The sequence below is a fragment of the Callospermophilus lateralis genome, chromosome 3 (assembly GCF_048772815.1).
Source record: "Callospermophilus lateralis isolate mCalLat2 chromosome 3, mCalLat2.hap1, whole genome shotgun sequence".
Classification (NCBI taxonomy): Eukaryota; Metazoa; Chordata; class Mammalia; order Rodentia; family Sciuridae; genus Callospermophilus; species Callospermophilus lateralis.
This window is the reverse complement of record NC_135307.1, coordinates 37,150,034-37,156,066: the sequence shown is the minus strand read 5'-3', so window position 1 is coordinate 37,156,066 and position 6,033 is coordinate 37,150,034. Positions and strand designations below refer to the sequence as shown.

General features: G+C 37.8%; 1 pseudogene; it reads right to left on the bottom strand.

The window, feature by feature from the left end:
• Positions 1 to 2,459: 2,459 nt before the first annotated feature.
• On the bottom strand, positions 2,460 to 3,156 carry LOC143394617 (ferritin heavy chain pseudogene; annotated as a pseudogene).
• Between the last annotated feature and the right edge of the window lie 2,877 nt (positions 3,157 to 6,033).

The following is a 6,033-nucleotide window of genomic DNA, read 5'->3' as shown; positions in this document are numbered from 1 at the left end:
GTGATGAATTACATTTATTGATTTCCGTATATTGAGCCATCCTTGCATCCCTGGGATGAATCCCATTTGAGCATGCTGCACAATCTTTTTGATGTGTTTTTATATTCGATTTGCCAGAATTTTATTGAGAATTTTTGCATCTATGTTCATTAGAGATATTGGTCTGAAGTTTTCTTTCTTTGAAGTGTCTTTTTCTGGTTTTGGAATCAGGGTGATGTTGGCCTCATAGAATGAGTTTGGAAGTGCTCCTTCTTTTTCTATTTCCTGAAATAAATTGAATATTATTGGTATTAGTTCTTTTTTAAAGGTCTCAAAGAACTCAGCTGTGTATCCATCCGGTCCTGGGCTTTTCTTCATTGGTAAACTTTTGATGGCTTCTTCTATTTACTTGCTCAATATTGGTCTGTTTAAGTTGTGTATATCTTCCTGACTCAATCTAGGCAGATCATATGACTTAAGAAATTTGTTGATGCCTTCAATGTCTTCTATTTTCTTGGAGTATAAGGTTTCAAAATAATTTCTAATTATCTTCTGTATTTCTGTAGTGTCTGTTGTGATATTTCCTTTTTTGCCATGTATCTGGTAATTGGAGTTCTCTCTCTCCTTCTCTTCATTAGCGTGGCTAAGGGTCTGTCAATTTTATTTATTTTTTCAAAGAACTAACTTTTAGTTTTGTCATTTTTTTCAATTGTTTCTTTTGTTTCAATTTAATTGATTTCTGCTCTAATTTTAGTTATTTCTTGCCTTCTACTGCTTTTGCTGCTGATTTGTTCTTCTTTTTCTAGGGCTTTGAGATGTAGTGTGAGGTCATTTATTTGTTAACTCTTTCTCCTTTTAAGGAATGAGCTCCATGCGCTGAATTTTCCTCTTAGTACAGTTTTCATAGCATCCCAGAGATTTCAATATGTTGTGTCTGTGTTCTCATCTACCTGTCAGAATTTTTTAATCTCCTCCTTTATATCTTCTGTAACCCATTGTTCATTCAGTAGCATATTGTTTAGTCTCCATATGATGCATAAATTTTTCTTTTTTATTTTGTTGTTGATTTTCAATTTCATTCCATTATGATCTGATAAAATACATGGTACTATCTCTACTTTTTTGTATTTGCTAAGAGATGCTTTGTGACATAGTATATGGTCTATTTTAGAGAAGGATCCATGTACTGCTGAGAAGAAAGTGTATCTGCTTGATGCTGACTCAAATATTTTATATATGTCAGTTAAGTCTAAGTTATTAATTGTGTTATTGAGCTCTATAGTTTCTTTATTAAATTTTTTTGGATGATCTATCCAGTGGTTAGAGAGGTGTGTTCAAGTCACCCATGATTATTGTGTTGTGTTCAATTTGACTCTAGAATTTGAGAAAAGTTTATTTGATGAACATAGCTGCACCTTTGTTTCTGGCACATATATTTACGATTGTTATGTCTTGTTGGTGTATGGTTCCCTTGAGCAGTATGTAATGTCCATATTTATCCCTTTTGATTAACTTTGGCTTGAAGTCTACTTTATTTGATATGAGGATGGAAACCCTTGCTTGCTTCCATAGTCCATTGGGTGGTAGATTTTTCCCAACCTTTCACCTTCAGTCTGTGTATGTCTTTTCCTAGCAGATGAGTCTCCTGGAGGCAGCATATTGTTGAATCTTTTTTAATCCAATCTGCTAGCCTATCTCTTTTGATTGGTGAGTTTAAGCTATTAACATTTAGGGTTACTATTGAGACATGTTTTTTGCTTCCAGCCATATTTGTTCATTTTTCTTTTTTAATTTGACTTGGTTTTCCTCTTAGATTAGTTTTTCCTTTAGTGTGCTACTTCCCTCTGCTGATTTTCATTGTTGTTTTCTGTTTCTTTTTCATGAAATATTTTGTCAAGGATGTTTTGTAGTGCCGGTTTTCTAGCTATAATTTTTTTTAACTTTTGTTTATCATGGAAGGTTTTTATTTAATCTTCAAATTTGAAAATTAATTTTGCTGTATACAAGATTCTTGGTTGGCACCCATTATCTTTCAGAGATTGAAAAATGTTGTTCCAGCATCTTCTAGCTTTCAGGGTATGTGTTCAAAAATCTGCTGTTATCCTAATTAGTTTACCCCTATATGTAATCTGATTCCTTTCTCTTGTGGCTTTTAAAATTCTCTTCTTATTCTGTATGTTGGTCATTTTTATTATAATGTGTCTTGGTGTGGATCTATTGTGATTTTGTACATTCAGTGTCCTGTAGGCTTCTTGGATAGGGATTTCTGTTTCATTCTTCATGTCTGGAAAGTTTTCTGACATTATTTTTTGGGGGGGTGGGTACCAAATTTCTTTATTTGAAGGAATGGTACAATTAAAGAACATAAGTGGATGTTTTGGTACAACTTATAGAAAAGGTAAAGGTAACCCCAACATGCATGCACTGCCTTGGTGACCAGGGAAGTCACTTCCACTGCTATGGGAAAATCAGCCTAAGGTTTACCTCTCATTATCACTTTCTCCCAGGGTATGCTTGTCAAAGAGATACTCTTCCATGCCAGATTCTGGGGCTCCCATCTTGTGCAAGTTGGTTACATGGTCACTCAATTCTTTGATGGATTTCACCTACTCATTCAGGTAATGAGTCTCAATGAAGTCACACAAGTGGGGGTTATTTTTGTCAGTGGCCAGTTTGTGCAGTTCCAGAAGTGACTGTTCACACTTTTCTCTGAGTGCAAAGCACACTCCATTGCATTGAGCCCACTCTCCCAGTCATCACGATCTGGTTTCTTGATATCCTGAAGGAAAATTTGGCCACCTTGTTGGTTCTGCAGCTTCATCAGTTTCTCGGCATGTTCCCTCTCCTCATAAGATTGGTGAAGAAAATATTTGGCAAAGCTCTTCAAAGCCACATCATCACGGTCAAATTAGTAAGACATGGACAGATATAGGAGGCGCAGAGATCCAGGTTGATCTGGTGGTTGATGGCGGCCTCCGAGTCCTGGTGGTAGTCTGGTATACCTGCGAGGGGGACATGGTAGTCATGGTAGGGGCTGAGGAGAGGTGCGGCACTGGAGCGGCAGCCGAGGCCTTGGGTGGTCCAAGGGCACTGTGAAGAGGGGGCGAAGGACTGCTGGCCTGAGCAGCCAGCCGGGGTGGGGGTCGAGCGCCGGGTTCTATCCAAGCACTGTTGAAGCAGGAAATAATATATCTCTTCTGATATTATTTCATTGAACAGATTGCTCATTCCTTTGATTTGGACGTCTATAACTTCCTCTTCCCCATAATTTTAAAATTTGGTCTTTTTATGCTATCCCATATTTCTTGGATGTTCTGCTTGTGGTTTCTTATCATTTTCACTGTGCTGTCTACATTCTTTTCAATATGATATAATTTATCTTCATTATTGATGTCCTATATTCTAAGTGGTCTACTCTATTGGTGATGCTCTCATTTGAGTTTTTAATTTGGTTTAATATTTTCTTCATTTCAAGGATTTCTGATTGGTTTTTTTGTATAACCTCTATCTCCCTGTTGAGGTGATCTTTGGCTTCTTGGATTTGTTTATGTAGCTCATTGTCAAAGTGATCTTTTTCTTCCTGTATTTGTTGTCTAATGTCTTCTTTGAGACCCCAAAACAATTTATTCATGTATATCCTGAAGCCTTTCTCTGTAATTCTTTCTGCTGTAGCTGTCCATTGTTCTAATGATGTGTTGTCCTGAATTATTTGTGATGCTTTCTTCCCTTGTCTTTTCATGTTGCTCGCGTTTCTTTTTTTTTCCCCCTGCTCTATGTGACTGGTGATTTGTTGTTTTTACCCTATAGATTTGTAGTGCTCTTGTATCATTCCAAGATCCCTCCTTTGTGGGGAAAGACAATGTTAACAGATCCTAATATCATCAGTACATCACCTATGAACAGATTATTGTTATTAAGACATTTCTATTTAGTCTCAATGTCCAAAAATGTTGGATTCAATTATTATTTAAAATATAATCAGTAGTTTCATAAAATTTTCTGGTGGCAGTCAGTGAACTGGGTGATGGGCATAGGACAATATGCTAAGTGGGAAAGATATGAGGGTTAATTTACCTTAGGAAATTTGAAGGAGAACTCTAATGAAGAGGATTATAGGCCGGGGAATAGATAGGAGGTAATTTATGGTAGACAAGTACATGGGAGGATAGTAGAGTACATAAAAACAGACATACATATGTATTTAGAAAATTACAGATTGTTAAAATAGTAAAGTTTGGAGGGTGTAAGAAGAAGAAAGACGAGAAAAGGGGAAAGAAAGAGAGAAAAAAGAGAGAGAAGAAAAAGAAAAGAATAATAAAATTTTTTAAATAAGTAAATAAAAACCAACAACAGCAAACAAAACTCTTAGAATTCCATTTCCTTTCTGCTTCTCTTCTCTTCCAGTAGTTGGAGTTGTCTTAATCAGGGTGAGAGGATTTGAGCCCCCACCCCACCCCTCCCTCTATTTTCTCCCTCTTCTGCCTGGAGCTTTCCAATCCTGGTTTCTCTGATTTGCTTCAGGTTTTTCACTCTTAAGTCACTAGATCCCTCCCCTCTTTTGCTTATCAGGTCTCAACTGCGGTACTTCTCACTCTGGGCTCACACCAGATGGGCAGTACCCTGGTTGCACTGCACTCAAGCTCCCATTCAGCTGATAGAGGTTTTTGAGCTGGGTAGTCACTGTGCAGGGTAATGGCCTCTGGGGAGGGAGGAAGGGGGAAACCAGGTGCCCATTCTAATAAAGGTCTGCAGCTACTGGTTTTTGCGCTGGGTATTCACTGTGCTGAGTAATCACAACTGGGGAGGGGGGAGGGGGAGGGAGTTGGGAACCAGGTACCTGTTAAAACAGAAATCCCCACTGATAGATACGCCCATCAAAAAATGGCGAGAGGGGTTTTCCGAGATGGAGTCGGTCTGTCTCTAGCGCTGGGGTGTCTGGTAAGGTGGGGAGAGCTGGGATAGTTTTGTGTATGACTAGATTGCAGCCTTGTGGCCTGTGTGGGAGCAATGCACACCTGATTAAGTGATTCTTTTACTCTACTTGAGTGCCATGTGTGTGCTAGAACTGCTGGCTTTGGGTCTGGAGTCTTACTGGAACATAGAGGCTCTGATTTATGTGCAGTCGGTCACAGATCTGATGTATTCTATGAAAAATCCGCTGTGTAGGGGTCCTGTTGCATGCTCTGAGATGTTGTATTCCATCTAGGTGTGGCCTTGTGGAGATGCTGCCTGACTATTTCCTTGGTTTAATTCCACAGAGCAGCCAGAAATAGTACCCCTTCTATTCCGCCATCTTGGATCCCCCTTCTAGCCCTGTTTGAGACAGGGTCTCACTAAGATGCCCAGGCTGTCCTCAATACTTGTAATCCTCCTGCCTCAGCCTCCCATGTACCTGAGAATAATAGATTTTTTAAAAAATCATTAAGACAATGTTTAAGCTGTAGGGTTGAGGATAAAAGGAAATTGCATTACATGTACAGTATTGTCCCAAGTAGAATACACTGCTTAACTTTGAACATCTGTCTGTGGGAGACAGGAAAATATGTGTTTACTTTTCCTTTCGACTTTCTAAATTTACTTAATGACACATAATAACCACAATCAGACAGGTAATTTATTTTTTAAATGCTTGCTGTTGGGCACATAAAGTTTCTTTTAAAAGCAAAGCTTTTAATAAATGTAGATGGTTTTCCACTGACAAGAAGGATGCCTACACTGGAATCACTCATTTTGAAACTTAACGTTCTGCCTAGAAAGATTGTAAAATACAGAGAACACAAAGATGGAAACTTAAATCACCAGAATCTAACATTTTCCAGACATAATTAACTCTTTAACAACATCGGTTTGAACTGGATAGGTCCACTTGGATGTGGACTTTGGCGGGATGGATTTGTGAAAATTTTTAAAAAGAAAAAGGAACTTTATAGCCTAGACTATTGAGAAAAATTAAGAAAAGGATATGTCATAAATGCATTTTATGATTTGCTATAATTAAATATGCATAAATCTATTATTAAAGTTAAAATTTATCAAAACTCACACACATAATCA